The sequence below is a fragment of the Eurosta solidaginis genome, chromosome 4 (genome assembly GCF_040869045.1).
Source record: "Eurosta solidaginis isolate ZX-2024a chromosome 4, ASM4086904v1, whole genome shotgun sequence".
In the NCBI taxonomy this organism is placed as follows: domain Eukaryota; kingdom Metazoa; phylum Arthropoda; class Insecta; order Diptera; family Tephritidae; genus Eurosta; species Eurosta solidaginis.
Genome location: NC_090322.1, coordinates 105,321,750 through 105,340,028, shown reverse-complemented (window position 1 = coordinate 105,340,028; position 18,279 = coordinate 105,321,750). Strand labels below are relative to the sequence as shown.

General features: G+C 38.7%; 1 protein-coding gene across 13 annotated transcripts in view; it reads left to right on the top strand.

The window, feature by feature from the left end:
- The window catches only part of Tomosyn (syntaxin-binding protein tomosyn), an 835,312-nt gene that overhangs the window by 52,330 nt on the left and 764,703 nt on the right, over positions 1-18,279 (top strand). The window contains exon 1 of one of the 13 annotated variants that reach the window (XM_067782360.1): positions 14,707-16,724. The exons of 11 other annotated variants lie outside the window; for them this stretch is intronic. The gene's annotated coding sequence lies outside the window, so the exon portion shown is untranslated. Of the gene's footprint in view, positions 1-14,706; positions 16,761-18,279 lie in introns of those variants that run through there. One more of the 13 variants, XM_067782359.1, reaches the window with a different exon arrangement.

The window sequence follows — 18,279 nt, the reverse complement described above, 5'->3', positions numbered from 1 at the left end:
CATCGGTCCTTGATATGTGTGCAAACCTTCAATTGATTTTATGGATATTTTAAGTGGTTGTTGTTGTTTTTAGGAGTATTATCGACGTTGATGGTGCTTTGTCGGTTGCAGATCCGGTACGTTCCCGTAACAAACACCATTAAAGTACTAGCCTGACCATATCGGAAACGATTGAGTATACCACATGAAACCTTCTACGCCCACCCGCCCTTCCACCACCAACAGCCATGAGGAACTTGTGTTCGCCAGAGCTTCGGCTGTTAAAGAAACATGATTCGCCACTGGAGATGAGGTTGATAGTTGGGTTGGAGAAGCTATAAATTGCGCTGGCAACCTCTTGAAAGGCTTGCGCTACACAACTCCTTGCATCAATTAGGTATTTTAGTCGCCTCTTTGGACAGACATACCTGCCGCGGGATTATTCTAAGCCCCCTATCCCGCTGAAGAATTTTCATTTGACCTGCCTCGCCATAAAATTATTGCATTGTCATGGGTCCTTGATACGTGTGCAAAGTTTCAAATTAATCAAATTTCAGGAAGTTGGTGAAAGTTATGCTCAAAAATTCCGTTACATACTAGAGACATACGCTGCGATTGCCTGAAACACTCCTTTTAAATGTTTCTTACCTCATACTTAAGTTGAGGATATATGTAACGAGACTATTGAAGTCAATGTTGTGATTACAAACGTCTGCAAACTTTGGTCTACATTTAAAAAATTTTATCCAGGGTTCTTGTAAAATTTTAATTATTTATTTTATTTATTATTTAAAAAATAATATTTAGGAAATGTTTTGTTTGTATGTATTTAAGGAAATCAACGTTTTGGCCATTTCGGATGGATCCGGGGTTTTTGCCTCAAAATCTCGCAGATCGTTCAAAAATTTTCAGGAGTAGTTCCTTGCGGAGGGATTGTCCCTCGTTCACTTACTCCAGAGAGGGTTCGAACCTAACCCCGGCCTTTGGAATTGGTACTGCTGCGTTTGCTGAAAAGAAATAGAGATACATAAGATGGTCACACTTTTGTTTGTATATCTCGTGCAAAGCGTAGTTTCTCCTGGGGTTAACTCCTAATAATCGTCGCCAACACAATTTCTTTAAATCATTTGTGGCTCGTTGGCGGTCACGCACAAAGGCGACTTACGGTTGCTATTAATGGTCTATTAATACTCATGACTCTTGTGGCACAGGGCGCCTTCAGTTTTTTCGGCTGTTTTAAGAGCTACAATTCCCGACCATCAGTCGCTACCACGCCTCCTGACCCTATATGCCAGCACAGAAGCTGTAGGACTGCGACTTCGAACTCATACCTTCGTCGACGTCACTTTCCTAGAAGCTCTAGGTGTAGCTCCGAAGACTTTCTAACGGATGTTTTTGTCGCGCTATGCTGCCGAGGTATACCAGAGAAACACCTTGAAACGTTGGGGAGTGACTATTCGGCCAAGGGTGCCGCCCTCGAAATCATAAGCAGTCTAAGTGGATATCATTGCGTGACTCATGGGTGAAAACCGTATAATCCTTGGCGCATCTACATAATTAAAATTTCACAAGGACCTTGCATACAATTTTAAAATGTTGACCAAATTTTGCAGACGTTTGTGTTCACAACATTGATTTTAATACTCTTCGTTAAACTGAAACATATTTTAGAATGAAAGTGGACCGATTTTAAGTTGAAAGATGTGAACTGCTGTTCTCTGGCTATATGATATAAAAGCTCATTATGGATGACTAGTTCGACTGTGTACTACGTTAGGGTAGTAGCACACACGGTCAATAGTTCGACTATCTTGGAAAAGCTTTTGCTTCACCACTTTGAGTATTATTGCGAAGAACAAAGCCTCACTTGGTATATGTATGTTCCTACGCATTCATATTTGTAAAAGGAGCCGTAACATGTAGGTGATACTTAAACTTGGTTGATAGGTTATAATCAATGTGATTCACTCAAAGGGACTAGCTTTGGATATGGCCGCCAACTTTAGGAAATGTCAAATCGGGAGACTTGTGTGTTGAAAGATGAAGTGTGAAAATCAAAATTAACATTTAAGACGCTATTGTACTGTGACGAATATTAGCATCACTGATACTCACATCACTAAGGTTATTAAGTAAAACCACAACAAAAATAAAGCAAGTTGTCACTCCTGCGTACGTAAACAAATCCATCATCAATCATACTCACATACATACAAGGCAACGGATGCACACACATGTAATCTTCAGCGAAGTAGTACTCACATATACACACGCATATGGCTATGCGAGAGACTATAAACTACAAATATACATGTACATATATGGCTGGTAACCAAGCATGAAGTTCTCGAAGTTACTAGACCTTATGAGAAATGGGTGAACGAGGCAACAGAGAGTATAAAAGCAGCGAAGCTGAGTAGTCAGTAATCAGTTTTGATTTAAGCACGCTATTGGTTGTGATGTATAAGTGTTATTGTGAAGTACTTTCAAAGTAGTATAATAAAGGCCATTTTACATTATTGAATATTGCAGTTATTTATTCAACAGTTTCGCGATTCGAACGTCAGCAGAAGGTTTGGAAGAAGCGGAATTTCCCTAAATTCGTTACAGTATAGTTTCGCAAATAAACAACAGATGTTTGAATGTAAGCCCAAGTGATTTTTCAACCCCTTCTCATCCGTACATATATCCTCAACTTAAGTATGAGGTAAGAAACATTTCAAAGGAGTGTTTATGGGCCTAGAACCTACTAAAGGATTTTGCATCACTGATTTCGCTTATTCTTTCAGCCAATCGCAATATTAAATTCTTTAAAAAATCTGCACCTTTTATGGGTAATTTGCTTTTTTTAAACAACTTTAGGACAATTTGAAAACATGTTCGCCTTGGGTCATTTTATTTGAATTCATTGTTCATTATTAATTTTTTGAAAAAAATATGCAAAGTGAGCATATTCAAGTGAGCGACAAGGCGGGCTCAGCGGTCCAGTATTATATACGAGGAAAGAACCGTCCGTCACAGCAGCGCTCTTACTGTGGTAAGGCCATCAATACTTCCCGAGGTGACCCAGTATCGGGAAGGCTCCGTTCGAATACAGCCGAATTTATCCCCTGGCTGCAAATCATCCAATAGGCGCGGTCCGCATAACACCCTGGATTAGGAGGTTGGCATTTTTTGGTCACCGAAATCCCGCCTCCATCCTATGAGGCGAAACGACGTAGATGCCAGTCTAAACAGCTCCGCCTCATAGTTAGGCGCTATGGAGTTCGGCCCTTACACCAATGACAAGGTGCCTACCCTAAAAAAAAATAAATGTAAGGCGCGATAACCTCCGAAGAGATCTAAGGCCGAGCTTCTCTTCCAATTTGCGTCGTGCTCCTCTTGATTTTCCCTACAAATTGGCCGGAGGGGACCTACATGTTTTATGCCGACTCCGAACGGCATCTGCAAGGCAGATGAGTTTTCACTGAGAGCTTTTCATGGCAGAAATACACCCGGAGCGCTTGCCAAACACTGCCGAGGGGCGACCCCGCTTAGAAAAATTTTCTTCTAATTGAAAAACCTTATTTCTAAAATTTTGATGTTGCTTTGCCCGGGAGTTGAACCCAGGGCATACGGTGTGATAGGCGGAGCACGCTACCATCACACCACGGTGGCCGCCACGGTGGTGCCTACCCTAGTGAGGGAATAATTTGGTTCAGTCGAGTAGTAGTTAAGTAATACTGATTCGGAATCATCTGTCTGAGTGTGAAACGTGGATTTTTCTTTCATTTTCTTTTCCTCCGTTTCTGCTTGTTGGGACTGGGTGAATTTGCTCGTTGGCCAAAACGCGCTGTCCAACTTAAGCCACTCGGGCCGTGCCACCAGAGCTGGTGAGATTGCAATTTACAGGCGTCATACCCCATGATGCACAATCCGCGGGATTTTCTTTACCAGGAATAAACCTCCAACTTGCAGTTGGTAGCTTTTCTTGAACGAAGCTCACTCGATTTGCTACAAAATCCTTCCATTTTGAAGGATGGTTCGAGAGCCAGGTGAGAGTAACTGGCGAGTCAGTCCAAAGCCATACAGGGGCCGACGAAAGATTGAGTGCTTCAGTAACCTGGGGGCCTACTCTGTATTGCGAAGCGAAAGGCAGTGCGATTCGAAAGGAAATTGGAACTGTGTAGCGCTATCGCATCGCTAAAAATGTCGCTTTTTTATTATTCGCTTATTTTTTGCTTGAGTATGCATCACTGACCCAGTGTTGCCAGAACTTTTTCAGAAAAGAAGCTAAATGGACAAAAAAAAAAAAGCTAAAAAAAAAATTTTTAGCTAAAAAAGCTAAAAATTTAAGGCAACTTTTCAAGGATTTTATTCATTTTTCATAAGAATCTTAGCATTTTAAACAATTTATACCTCTAGTAAAAAATGTAAATTAATTTTTACTCCAAATATAATTTACAGATGCAATCTGTGTTTTATACAAATATTTTAAAGTCAATCATTAGACCATTCCTCTACTACTGCTACAACTATTTCACTGCTTGCAACAGGATATACGAATTTACTTGCAAATCCTCTTATTCGCCCTTCTGCTAAGTTCGAATCACTAAACTGTTGAATAAATAACTCCAATATTGAATAATGGAAAAATGGCCTTTATTAAAGTACTTCACAATAACACTTATACTTTGCAACTAGCTCGCTTAACAACCAAACTGATTGATAGCTCAAATGAAATTCAATTCCAGCGCCTCTACATTTGCTGCCTTTTATACTCTCTGATTTCAACGTTCGCATCTTCTAGGTGCTTGCAGAATCTACTAGTTGCCATCAGCTCTCAAACTTCTCAGCTGTAACTACAATTGCACGATTTTATAGCTTCTCTCATTGCATACTTTCAGGAATATCTCAGATATATGCATGTGTTTGTGCATTGAGTCTCCGCTGGTCGTATACGTACATGGTACATATGTGTAGACGCAATTATTGTTTCGTTTATGTAGATACATAATGATTGAATTATTGATGTGAATTCACGTCACTGCTTAGCATCGACCTAGAGATAGCAGCACCCCTTAGTTTTGCTAATATTCGTAACAATATAAAAGGTAGTAGGTGTGAGATTCTTCATCATCTGATGAATTGCAATAAATATTTGATTTGTTCATTAGTTCAATGAGATCGTTTGTAAATCATTGCAGCACTTATTTTCTTTCCTTAGTCTGTACCTTACATATAAAATTGAATTTAACATTTTAAAATGTAACCTGTTACGCTGCTTTGTTTAACATTGTTCATGGTGCTGAAAATTCGCCCCACTTCTGCATTACTAATTGAGGGAGTTTTTCGTGTTTAAAAGGTCGATTTCGCTGCCTCTTGGCTTCAACACAATTGCATTATGCTCTGCACAATATTTGTATAATGTTCAATGTTGAAAATCCTCCCAGTTTAGAAATTGAACCGGAAGAAGTGACCGTTAATTTTATTCTTAAATTCTCACGGTTCATTCTTTGATTATGGGCAAATTGTTCTTTGGCAAAATTTAGCTTTTTTTTTTCTATTTTGAATGTAATTCCCATGGTTTTGGAAATGTTCTTCAAATTGTTATTCATCTCGTTTAGGACTTTTATTGAGTTGCTTTGGTTGGGGTGCATTTAGTTGGGAAGTTACTCTCTTCTACAAATTATTGGCCGTTGTCTTTGCGTTGCGCGTTTTAAGTAACCCTTTGGCCAAATCTGAGTGTGTTGCCATGAAGTCCACTAGGATTTCAAATTGATGCTTTTGTGTTTGTTTAGTCTTTGGAGTTGCCCTATATATTTTAAAAGAACAATGAATATAAAGATATCAATTTATAAAATCATCAATTAATACTTACATATTTGAACAATGCGAATGCCTATTAGTTGTAGCAAGAAAAATGCCAAAATCAATGCTGTTTGACATTCGCTTTCGCTATACAGAGTGCTGGCAATGCGAAAAGGGAGAAAAATTGCGAATGGGCAAAATGTGAATGCGAAAGTCAAAATATGCATGCGAATGTCAAGATACAGAGTACCGTTTTTGCGATTTCGCGTATTTTTTCTTTCGCATGGCAATACAGAGTAGGCCCCCTGATGTGTTAGTCGAGTGAGCAGGACTGCTGCGGTGAGCTCAAGACTAGGAATTAACACCCTGGAAATAGGAGTGAACCAAACCCAACAAACATTTAGGTTAGAAAACGATTGGAAGACGAATCGAATTATAATGTATTTCTCTAAGGTAGAAGGTTAGAGGTTGATTTGCGAAACTGTCGCGAATTATAGCATTCTCGACAAAAAGGGGACTTCGTTCTCGATATCGAGAAAAGGATTAGAATTCTAATCGAATTCTAACATCAATTTCTAATGAGTTTCTAATGAGAATTTTGAAGTGATGCGCAATTAAGTTCAATTATTTAAAATCAGCGAAATTTTCATTGTTTCATTATATCAAATAATTTTATTTGGTTATAAGCTTATGTATTAAGAATGAACATATTTCAAAGGCTTTTTCTATTATAATAAATTAAAACCGCACGTAAAAATTGAGCTCAGCGTTGGTTTGAGGTACGAATGAGGAAGCGTTTTCTTCATGCCATTCAAATAGTACTTCAATAATCTGCTTGCTTTCCTTTTTTAAGTTTTTTTGATTAATTTTCACTTCCTAGTATTTACTATTATAAATAAAAAAAATTATTTTCCAACTTATAATATTTCCACACAACTTTTCATTATTTTTATTTAGTTTGTATATCACTAAGGATGAGTGATCATGTCGTGCAAATAATCGATAACTGTGACAATAATAATAACATCGCATTTCTAGTGTTATTCGAATCGTTTCTCTAACCTAGTTTTCGATTCGAAATGCATTAGTGAACTACATTAGAATTCTAATTTAAAATTACAATATTTCTCTAACGTTAGAAACTGTGTTTCCTGGGAACTCACCGTAACGGTTTCCTCATGCAAAACTTTCAAAAACTGCGCTTATGGCCTCTAATAATGCGTCAGAAAAGCCATGAATTTCTACCAAAACAGATTTGGTAAGACCTAAATATCGCGAAATTGTCAGTATGTGCAGGTCTTGAAGGCTAGACTCAAAGTCCTTCCAAGACCTCTGTAACGATTCATAGAGTTGTTGATTCCACTCAAGCTTGTGGAGCCATAGATTTTGCATAAGCATTTTTCAGTGACGACTATCGGAGAAATAAGTCCCAGGGGATTACGCAATCTTAATATATAAAAATCACGTGTCACTATGTTTGTTCCCGATTGACGCCTAAAAAACTGAACCGATTTTGAATTTGTTTTGCACCCCGTGTTTAGTTCGATCTAGCTTGAAATATAGGATAGGTTATATCTCATTTTATAGTCGCAATATTATTTTATTGCAAATTTTTTTATTTGTTTATACGTAATAATAAAATGTTACGTATACGCAGCGGCACTCATATTTTCAGGTGGTGCGGACATACTTCCGCGTAATTGCTTGGTGTTTAATTAAACAACGTGCTTATATTATATATATATATATCATAGCGAATGATATCAAATATAGCACATCACCAGGCCCGTGGAGAAGGTGGGGGGGGGGGGGGGGGATTAGCCCTGGGCCTGGGGTTTCTGAGGGGGCCCGCGATTTAGAGGTACTATGACATTTTTTTAATTCAGGAGAGTCTTTAGTTGTTTCATGTGCAATTTTTAAGCCGAATTTCAAAAGCAACGAAAATCTGCATTTCGTTTTAATATTATAGTGAATTGTGAAAAATAAAAATCTGTATACATGTATAAAAAGAAAGGCTAAAATGTGTGTTAGTTGGTCGCCGGTGTTTGAAGAGATGCGTCAGTCGATTTTGTTCAAACTTTCATACAAGTTGCGTAAACCTCACGCGGTGGTTACTACATAGGTTTGGTTACGATCGACGTACAGGGTCTCGTGATATAGGCCGAAACGTGGACCCGAGTACCCCTAGAATGTGTTTATAGAATATGGATAACAAATGAAAGCTGTTGATGAGTGCTTTAGTAGAGGGTAATTTTCATACCCCTGGGTGACTAGGGTCTCGAGATATAGGCCAAAACGTGGGCCAGTGAATGCCTAGACAGTGTTTATACTGTAGCGAATGTAGGGAAACTTCGCTTATTTTACACCTTCTACTAACGTTCGAATCACTAAACTGTTGAATAAATAACTCCACTATTCAATAATGCTAAGTGGCATTTATTAGACTACTTTCAAAATAACACTCCTATTGCTCGCCAGATAGCGTCTTAAATCAAACTGATTCTCGTGCCTCTACTGTTGCTGCCTTTTATACTATCTGGTTTCCTCATTGCATATTTCTAGGCTTTGCTATTCTAGAATTTACTAGTTAGTTATCAGCTATAAAATTACCAGCTATAACTACGTTTATAGCTTCTCATATGCGCGTGTATATGTGAGTAATACTTACATAAATTATTGCCTTCTTTTGTGAGCATCTCAGATAAGATATATGCATGTGTTTGTGCGTCTCTTCTCCGCTGCTCGTATGGACATATGGGTAGACATAATGATTGATTTGTTGATGTGCATACGAGTCACTGATTAGTATCGGCTTAGAGATGATAGTACCCCTTAGTGTTGCTAGTATTCGTCACACTGCCCTCCACCTAAGTCTGATCGTCGCGATCAGACAAACTTCCTGATCTAAACGCCGCCAGCCTTTCCAGATGAACCGCTTTCATTTTGGTTCGTGGTTTACCAATGGTTTGTATGCGGTAAACTACATCATTGATCCGTTTTACAACTTTGTATGAGCCTTGCCAATTACACTGCAATTTCGGGGACAAACCTTTTTTTCGTTGTGGGTTGTATAACAGCACCAAATCTCCTTCCTGAAAACCTTCTGAATTAATTGCTTTATCGTATCTGGTTTTCATCTTGTCACTCATAATCTTTTCTCGTTGCCTTAAAAGATCGTGTATCTCTCTCAGCTCTTCTTCCAAGACACCAGTGGATTTCTTTACATTTCTCTCCGCATCGGCATCTATCCCATACTTCAAATCAGCTGGGAGTCGAAGGTCATTGCCAAAAATTGCCTTTGCGGGAGTTTGGCCCGTTGTCTCATGTACTGCCAATCGGTGAGCCATCAAGAATAATGATATGTGTGTATCCCACTCCTTATGGTACTTGTCTACTACCTTCCTTAAATGCTTCTCCAATGTTCTATTGAAACGTTCCACCATACCATCGGACTGAGGATGCAATACAGTTGTCCGTGTTTTTCGAATGCCCAACTTCTTACACATTTCTCGGAACACAGCTGATTCAAAATTCCTGCCTTAGTCAGAATGTAACTCCATTGGTACACCACACCTTGCAACCCAATCGTTTGTAACCACTTTTGCTACTGTTTCCGCTTCTTGGTTTGGGATTGGGTATACCTCTGGCCATTTAATGAAATAATCCATAACCACCAGTACGTATTTGTTTCCGCGGTTGCTAGTAGGAAATGGACCTGCGACATCCATGGCGATCCTTTCAAATGGTGCACCTGAAGTATATTGCTTCATCTGGCCATGACTTCGTGTTTTGGGCCCTTTCGCTCTGTTGCAAACCTCGCAGTTGGCAATCCACTCGGTGACCGACTGACGGCAACCAACGCAATAGAATCTCTGCTTAATTTTCTCGAGCGTCTTCTTGATTCCAAGATGACCTCCACTTGGACCATTATGCAGCTGGCTGAGCACGTCAGGAATCCTCTTTCTGGGAACAACTATCAGTTTCTTCTTGCATTGACCATCCTCACTCTCCCATACTCGATGAAGGCAACCGGATATCAATTCTAAACTGTTCCACTGTGCCCAATATGACTTCGCAATGGGACTTTCTGCTGACATTTCCTCTCTGTTTTGTCTTTCGTTTCGTTCGACCCCTTGCATAACATGTGACAGATCTGTATCTTCTAGCTGACAATTTCTTAGTTGTTCCTTGTCCCATTCATCCCTACACGTTGTAGTCATTAGCCGGACATCTATAATGTCTTCTTTAGCCTCGGCCTTTGAACAGTGCTTGCATTCCCAACTACATGGTCTTCGAGACATTGCATCACCATTTCCATGGGTACTAACTTTTCGATGCTCAATGGACAAGTCATAGCTTTGTAGTCGCTCGATCCACCGTGCCAATTGTCCTTCCGGATGACGGAACTGCAGAAGCCATTTCAACGCTGCGTGATCTGTCCTGACGCGGAATCGCTGGCCGTAGAGGTATTTTTGAAAATGTTTAATGCACTCTACCAATGCCAGCAGCTGTCTCCTTGTAACGCAATAGTTCCTCTCTGGGTTTCCAATTGAACGGCTGTAATATGCAACTACCTTCTCCTGTCCATCGACCAGTTGTGATAAAACGCCTCCTATAGCATATCCACTCGCATCTGTATCTAGAATAAATGTTGCTCCTGGAATCGGATATGCCAACATTGGAGCAGTGCACAAACGCTCCTTCAATGTTTGGAAAGCCACTTCTTGCTCCTTCTTTCGTTCTAAAGCTTTATTTTTTCTTGTAAGCTCATGGAGGCTATGGGCTACGCTGGGAAATTTTGGTACAAATCGGCGGTAATATGTGCACAGCCCAGGAAACTTCTTAATTCATGCTGTACAGATACCTTCTGTCGTTACCTTGTGACCCAAATAATTTACTTCCTTTTTAAATAGCGAACACTTTTTGGGGCTTAGTTTCAGACCAGCGCCAGCTATTCTCTGGAAAACTTCCTCCAAGTTCTTAAGATGTTCATCAAAGTTCTTGCCCAATACGATGATGTCGTCCAGGTACACCAAGCATGTTTTCCAATGTAGTCCTTTCAGTACATGGTCCATGAGTCTCTCAAAAGTAGCTGGTGCATTACAAAGTCCAAAAGGCATCACTGTAAATTGCCAAAGACCATCACCGACACTGAAGGCTGTTTTCTCTTTATCTTCCTCCTTCACCTCAACTTACCAGCAGCCGCTTTTCAAGTCCAGTGTGGAAAACCATCTCGTACCAGATAGCGAGTCCAGAGTATCGTCAATTCTTGGCAATGGGTAGTATCCTTTTCGTGACGTCGTTCAACTTGCGGTAGCCCACGCAAAACCTCATTTTCCTATCCTTCTTCACAAGTACCACCGGCGAGCTCCATGGACTAGCTGATGGTTGGATGACGCCGCTGTCGCTCATTTCTTGTATAATTTGACTCACCACTTCCCGCTTCGCCAGTGGAACACTACGTGGAGCCAGAGTCAATTTGATGTTTCACAACATTGGTGCGGCCTGGTTTGGAACCATCCTGGTCAAATATGTTTGCGTACTTTAGGAGCAGTTGCTTTGCCTTACTCTGATAATCTGCCTCTAGCCCCTCCGTCCATGCCGTGATGTCATTTGAAAGATCAGTATTACTAGATGAAACGTGTTCCTGGAGCTGTTCACAGTTAATAATTACTTCAGCCTCTTGGCATCTTCCCAAAATAGCTCCTTTGGTCAGTTTGAGTGGTGACTTGAACTCATTGAGTACTCTTACCGGAATACGTCCATCTTGTTTTGTCATAGCCAGGGTTTTTCCTACAATTATGTTCGGTGCTGATTTGTTTGCTGCTTCGACAACCCAAAATTTGTTTGTCCCACAATCTCCATCAACCTTTGCCCAGATGACTGCTTCTGATTTTGGTGGTATTTGTTGTCTCTCTTCCACCAGCACTCGTTTACTGCTGTAGCCTCTCTCGTAGCCGAAATTAAGTGGCACATCCATGTTCTTATATCGCATCGTCTTCCTTTGCATATCGATCTTGATGCCTTGGTCGATTAAGAAGTCCACTCCAATTATGATTTTATCAACAATCTCTGCCACTATAAAATTATGTAGTACCGTGACGTTCCCAATTGCTACTTCACATGCTACCTCTCCAATTACCTGGGTGTCCTCTCCCGTGGCTGTACGTAATCGTGCTCCAAGCAATGGTCTTATCTTCTTGTTGACTAAATCCGCTCGAATGATGGAATGAGATGCATCCGTATCTACAGTCAATAAACGTTCCCTTCCATCCACATGTCCTCCGACAGTAAGATTGTTCGACCTTCTTCCAATTTGTGAGATAGAGATTATGGGGCATTCAATTGAGGGAGCCAGCTGTCGCCCCTTGTGGCTGACTCGCTTTGGTATAACGATTGAGTGGATTTGGAGATTTGCTCATCTTCTTCAGCTTTGCGTTTACGGCCACCCACATTGCTGGAACTGTTAGGATTGGTACTGCAATAACGTGCAATGTACCCTGGCTTTCCACATTTAAAGCAGTTGACGGCACCATCGGTTTTCTGCTGCGTTCTTTGTAGTGCTTCCAAAATTGTGTCTACCCAGTCTGGTCTTTCCACTTCCACGCGATGAGCTTTGTATGCGGGCTTACTCAAAAGTGACGCTGTTTCTTGAGTCAGTGCATGGGATACCGTTTCTGCGAATGTGGGTTTTGGGTTTGCATATGTCGCTCGCTTCGTTTCTATGTCCCGTATGCCATTTATAAAACTCTGCATTTTTACCCTCTCGGTGTACTCCACGGGTGCGTCCACATTTGCCAAATGTGCCAACCTTTCAACATCCGAAGCAAACTCTTGCAAAGTCTCATTAGCTTTTTGGTAGTGCAATTCTATTTGGTAGATGTAGCATCTCAGATAAGATATATGCATGTGTTTGTGCGTCTCTTCTCCGCTGCTCGTATGGACATATGGGTAGACATAATGATTGATTTGTTGATGTGCATACGAGTCACTGCTTAGTATCGGCTTAGAGATGATAGTACCCCTTAGTATTGCTAGTATTCGTCACAATACAATATGGATATCAAATGAAAGCTGTTGATTGGTGCTTTAGTACAGAGTAATATATTATCAAGTGACGGACTGGGACTGGGATTAGGACTAGGACTGGGACTGAGACCCGGAGTGGGACTGGGACTGGAATAAAATACATACCACCCTCTGAGACAGACAATAAGAGATGCAAAAGAATGAGAAAAAATTGAGAGAAGAGAAAAGAGAGAAGGAGATTGCGAAAGAGATAGAATGAGACGAAGATGGAGATAGATGAACCGAAAAATACGGAGGGAGGAGTGAATAAAAGGATTAGGAAAAAGTGAAGAGGGGGGGAGGGCAGAGTCAGACGGAAAAAGCGTATTAAAATGTATGCAGATAGGCCAAATTTATGGTAGAAAAACGTCTGCCGGGTCTTCTAGTCTTAGATAAGACGTTACGTTTTGTAATATTCTTGATGGAGATAAAGTTGTTATAAAAATCAAAGCCGTCAGACTCGGGATTCCAGCTTAGACCGAGGGTTCGAATGATTTTTGTTGAATCAAACTTGATGTTGGATTCAGTAGCCAAAAGGTTGGACTCCAGATGTGCGAGAATCAGCGGTTGATTAGAACTCCATTTCTGAAGGTGAAATTGACCAGCGTTGCAGAGTTGTATAACTTCATTGACCAATTCAATGCACTCCTGCATAGTGTCAGCTCCACCGAATTCGTCATTTACGTATCGACCGATTGATAGCATCAGAACCGCTAGTGGGAATCGATGTACTTCGTCAATGACAAGCTAATTGGTGAATGATCGCAGGGCTAAGAAAGGTGCACAGGCCTCACCATAAGTGACGGTGCGGAGATGATATTCGACTAACATTCCATTTACCAACCATTATAATCTCTGTAGATCCCAGTCTTCCTGATGTACCAAAACTCGGCGGTACATTTGTTTACCGCCAGCAGATACAACGCACTTGTAACGACGGAAATAATGTAAAACATCGGTAAGATCAGTTTGGAGGTTTTCCCCTGTGTAAACTATTTCGTTCAGCGACTTGCCGCTCATTTTTCGTGCCGAACTATTAAGGACAAGTCGTAGTTTTGTAGTAGTACTTAGTGATGGACGATATGGCGATTTTGAGCTATCAGCGAAAATAGATATGGCTATTTTTGAATCGCGGCTTTTTTTATAGCTATAGCGATCGCTTTTTTAACAAGCGAATCTATACAGAAGATATGATGGGCGATACAGCGATTTTGAGCTATCAGTGAATATGGATATGGCTATTTTTTACAGCTATGGCGATCGCTTTAATTTTTCTTTAATAAGCGAATCTGCTATTATTTGTATACTTGGATATAAAAAATTAATGTTTAAGTTTGTTTACCGGAGTATATTGAATACTATACCTTAATTTAATTTAGTATACAGAATATATGAACCAAAATTGGAATAAAAAAAAAAAAATATGTACCTTTTATTGTAAATTGATGTAATGTGAAATTAAAATTTTTTGAGATGTTATGATACAATATTATTAACTGGCTGACGACAATATGTTCAGGCTCGTCCCACTCAGCATTTAGGTGATTAAATTTGGAATTTCCCTACATACCAATACCATTTCATTACTCTTTCTGACTAAATAATGAGTTATCATTAAATTGAACAAAAGAAATTATCAAATATGAATACTTTTGATGATCAAAAACTGAATATAGTTTTTCAATCACATTTTGGAATCATATTTGAATCAAATATATTTACTTTAGATGATCAAAAATTTTAATCATTTTTCATTCAGCTTTCTGAATCTTTTCTGACAATCTTTGTTGACTGAATAATGAATTTTATACTTGTTAAAATTTTACTTTTCATTGAAGATCTTATTTTTGTTTTTCACATACACACATTTTTTCAATCATGAAGTTCAGAAAAAATATATTAAAATTTTATTCTTCAAGACAAGAAATAATGTATATACTGCTCCTAACAAAAGATGTCCCCAACCATTTCTCCACCATCGGCTTCCCAGAAAATACAAATTATACCATTAGACAATACAAAGGTTATGGACTATTTGAACCCCATGTAAGTGAACATATGTATGTACCTGGATATGGCTTCAACATCCCGTACCATATCGTATTTTAAGATGTTGACAGTTATAGCTGATGCTGGATGTTGTAGTCGTAGGTGTATATTGGTCTAGTTTGTTTGCGAATTACCTTTTGTTCAATAGCTCACTTCCGCATGCTTTCTTCCCCTGATGAAATAAGATTACTATGTAGTATCTTATTTTGTATGAGATATGAAGAATAAATGTATGATAATCCAAGAATTATTCAAAAATCTCAACCAAAATGATTGAAATATGTTCACGAATATGATCAAAAAATGACTGTGAAAAGCATTCAAATATTACTCTAAAACAATTAAAGCCCAATTTTACAATGATATCAAATATGAACAAAAAGCGTTTCGAAATATGAATCACAAATGATTATTCAAGAATAATCACATTTATGGTACATTTTTCTCCCGACGATACGTGAATTTTCGAACAGAAAATGCTTTTAAATTTGAACGTTTTTAATCATCTTTGGGTATGATATTTGAATCTTTTGATCAAAATTTTCAAAAAATGCTGGCTGGGGTATTACACTCAATGAGATGAAACTAGCGGAAACAGATGTCTATGCATCTTTGCTTTATAAATTTTGCTAATTGAAAATGCTTTGCATTTTAAATGGAAGATGAATCAACCCGAAATAAATCTGTATATGTGGGATCTGATACCTTGAAATGCAACCTTAGCCTTAAAATACAACCAAACTAACAAACTCTAACCTGACGAACAATTTAACGAAAAAGACGAGAACAACGACAACGACTGAAACAGACGAGTTCAGATAAACTTTGAAACCCGAAGCGCACACAAGAAATAAAAGTCGCACACAAAAAAAAATTATCTAATTATACTAAAAATTTAATCTAATACTAAGGAAAACTTAAAATAACTATAATTAAACAATAAGAAACAAATTAAATGTAAAATCCTTAACAAACAAAGTGAAATTAAACATTTGAATAAAACAAAACGCTTGTTTCATTCCACAAATGGTGTCAGGCGTGGATCGAAAATTCCAGCTAACTACGTGCGGTCGGTAAAATATAACTAGACGAAAATGCTAAAAGTCGCTCAATAAAGTGCTTATTATTTAGATGAACAATAAAAAAAAAAGTTCTAGTTACCGCGCTCGTGCTTGTGTGTGCAAAAAAATATTACGGCCATTGAGTACGCAGAAATAGATTGAGCTACTCAAATATGTGAAAATTTAAATAAATACAGTAATCACCATTTAAAGTGGCTAATGTACATAGTAAATGTGCACAAGAAAAGAAAAAAAAAAAAAAAAAAACTTCGACTTATACGTATTTTGTATAAATTTGGGCCTGTACCAAAATTTTACTCGGTAGAAAACTGTGGCGTCATTTTAAAAGAGCCGTTAGCGAATCTGTTCAAAAGCCAAAGAACACAATAGACGCCCACGAGCAATAACTCTAGAAAGTTCTGCCGATGTTACGTTATAGAGCAATAACTCCACTGTGTATTTAGTAAGCGAAGTTGTAGTTAGAAAGAAACGGCTACTACAAATTGTGAATGCTTTGTTGTTATAAGCGAAAGCAAATATCATGCTGGTGGTTGATAGTGGTGCAGTGTAGATGCGATAGCTATCAACGTCGTTGTCAGTGATATTGTTGTTAATATTGCCTATGAAAGCAGCGCAGTGTAGACGCGTTGGTGCAGTCGGAGCAGAGCAGTCAAGAAGGTTGATTTATCGTAAGCAGCATTGTTAAGATACGTGTGTGAGTAAGAAACGAAAATACCATCGAAGGTGGAAACGAATGAATTCCTGTGGTTAACGAAGGTAGAAGGTGATAACATTAATATAAGTAAAGAACAGGTATGAAATTTGTAATATTAAAAAAAAAGAATCTCATAAGAAATTGTTAAGCAGGAGAGAGACAGTTTAAAACAGAATAATTTTTGAACCTACGAGTCTTATTAGAAAACAGATCAACAGGTATGCATTTTGAAATATTAAAAAGAACCTTATAAGAAATTGTTAAGCAGGAGAGAGACAGTTAGAAACAGAATAATTTTTGTACCTACAAGTCTTATTAGAAAACAGATGAATAGAGCTTTGAATGAAACAATAACAAAAAAAAAAAAAACTTTCAGTTGAAATTATATGTGAAACCAAGAAATACGAATAATTTGAATACTCGGTAAACGGAAATAGTTATATTGAAATAAAAACTTAATTTTGTAAAGCAGATGTTGAAATATAAGAATTTGACACATGTAAAAGAAAGATCTTATTGGAATATTCATAGTAAGAGATAAGAATTTTACTACAGTTTAATTAATTAAAATTTTACCTTAAATCGGAAAATATAATTTGTAACATCCCTGTAAGAATATAAGCTTTACGAGAAACCTAGTATAAAACGAAGGAGTTGCACTTATTTATGAATTAAATATTTTAAAAATTTAATTAAAGTATTTTAGAGGGTTTCAACTCCAAATTTTAAACATATATTTAAGATGAATAGGGATGAAATCTTTGCACTAACCGTGAACGGGTTGAAAGAAAAACTCACGGGACTTAGTCTGTCTACAAACGGACGAAAAGCTACGTTGCAAGATAGGTTATGTGAACACTTCGGTCTGTGCGTAGATGAAGGTAATGGTTCTGACGCAGAAAGTGAGTCTTTTGAGAGTACTGTTTTACCGGCGGCGGGAGTGGGTCGCCCTGTCTTTACTTTGCGTGATATTGAAGGTTCTCTTCCAACATTTAATGGATCCGGACAGCCCACAGTTGAAGAGTGGCTGGACGATTTTGAGACCAATGCAACAGCAGTGCAGTGGGGGGGACCTACAAAAGTTTATTTATAGTAAACAACTTTTGAAGGGTGCTGCAAAACTATTTGTCCGCAGCCAACGGGGTATATCCTCCTGGTGTTTGCTTAAGCAATGCTTACAAAAAGAATTCGGTGTTGTCATATCATCCATTGATGTGCATCGTGCACTTAGAAACCGTCGAAAGCGTCCTAGCGAAGATTATCGCGAGTATCTTTACAGTCTTATGGATATAGGAAGGCCAATAAATTTGGACGACAAAAGTCTTATCGAATATTTTGTCGACGGAGTTCCAGACTCACGTTCGAACAAAGCTAATCTGTATCAAGCTAGTACCATAGACGAGTTGAAGCGACAGATTCTTGTTTATGAAAAGGTACGTTCCGGGCATCAACCTAGTGTTGGACCTAATCAAAGCAAGCGTGAAGATAAATCTCGTATTAACACGCAGGGTGTTGAGGAGAAACGCTGTTATAAGTGTGGGCAACTAGGGCATTTAGCTAACAAGTGTGACGCGCCAAGACAAAATAAATGTTTCGGATGTAATCAGTCTGGACATC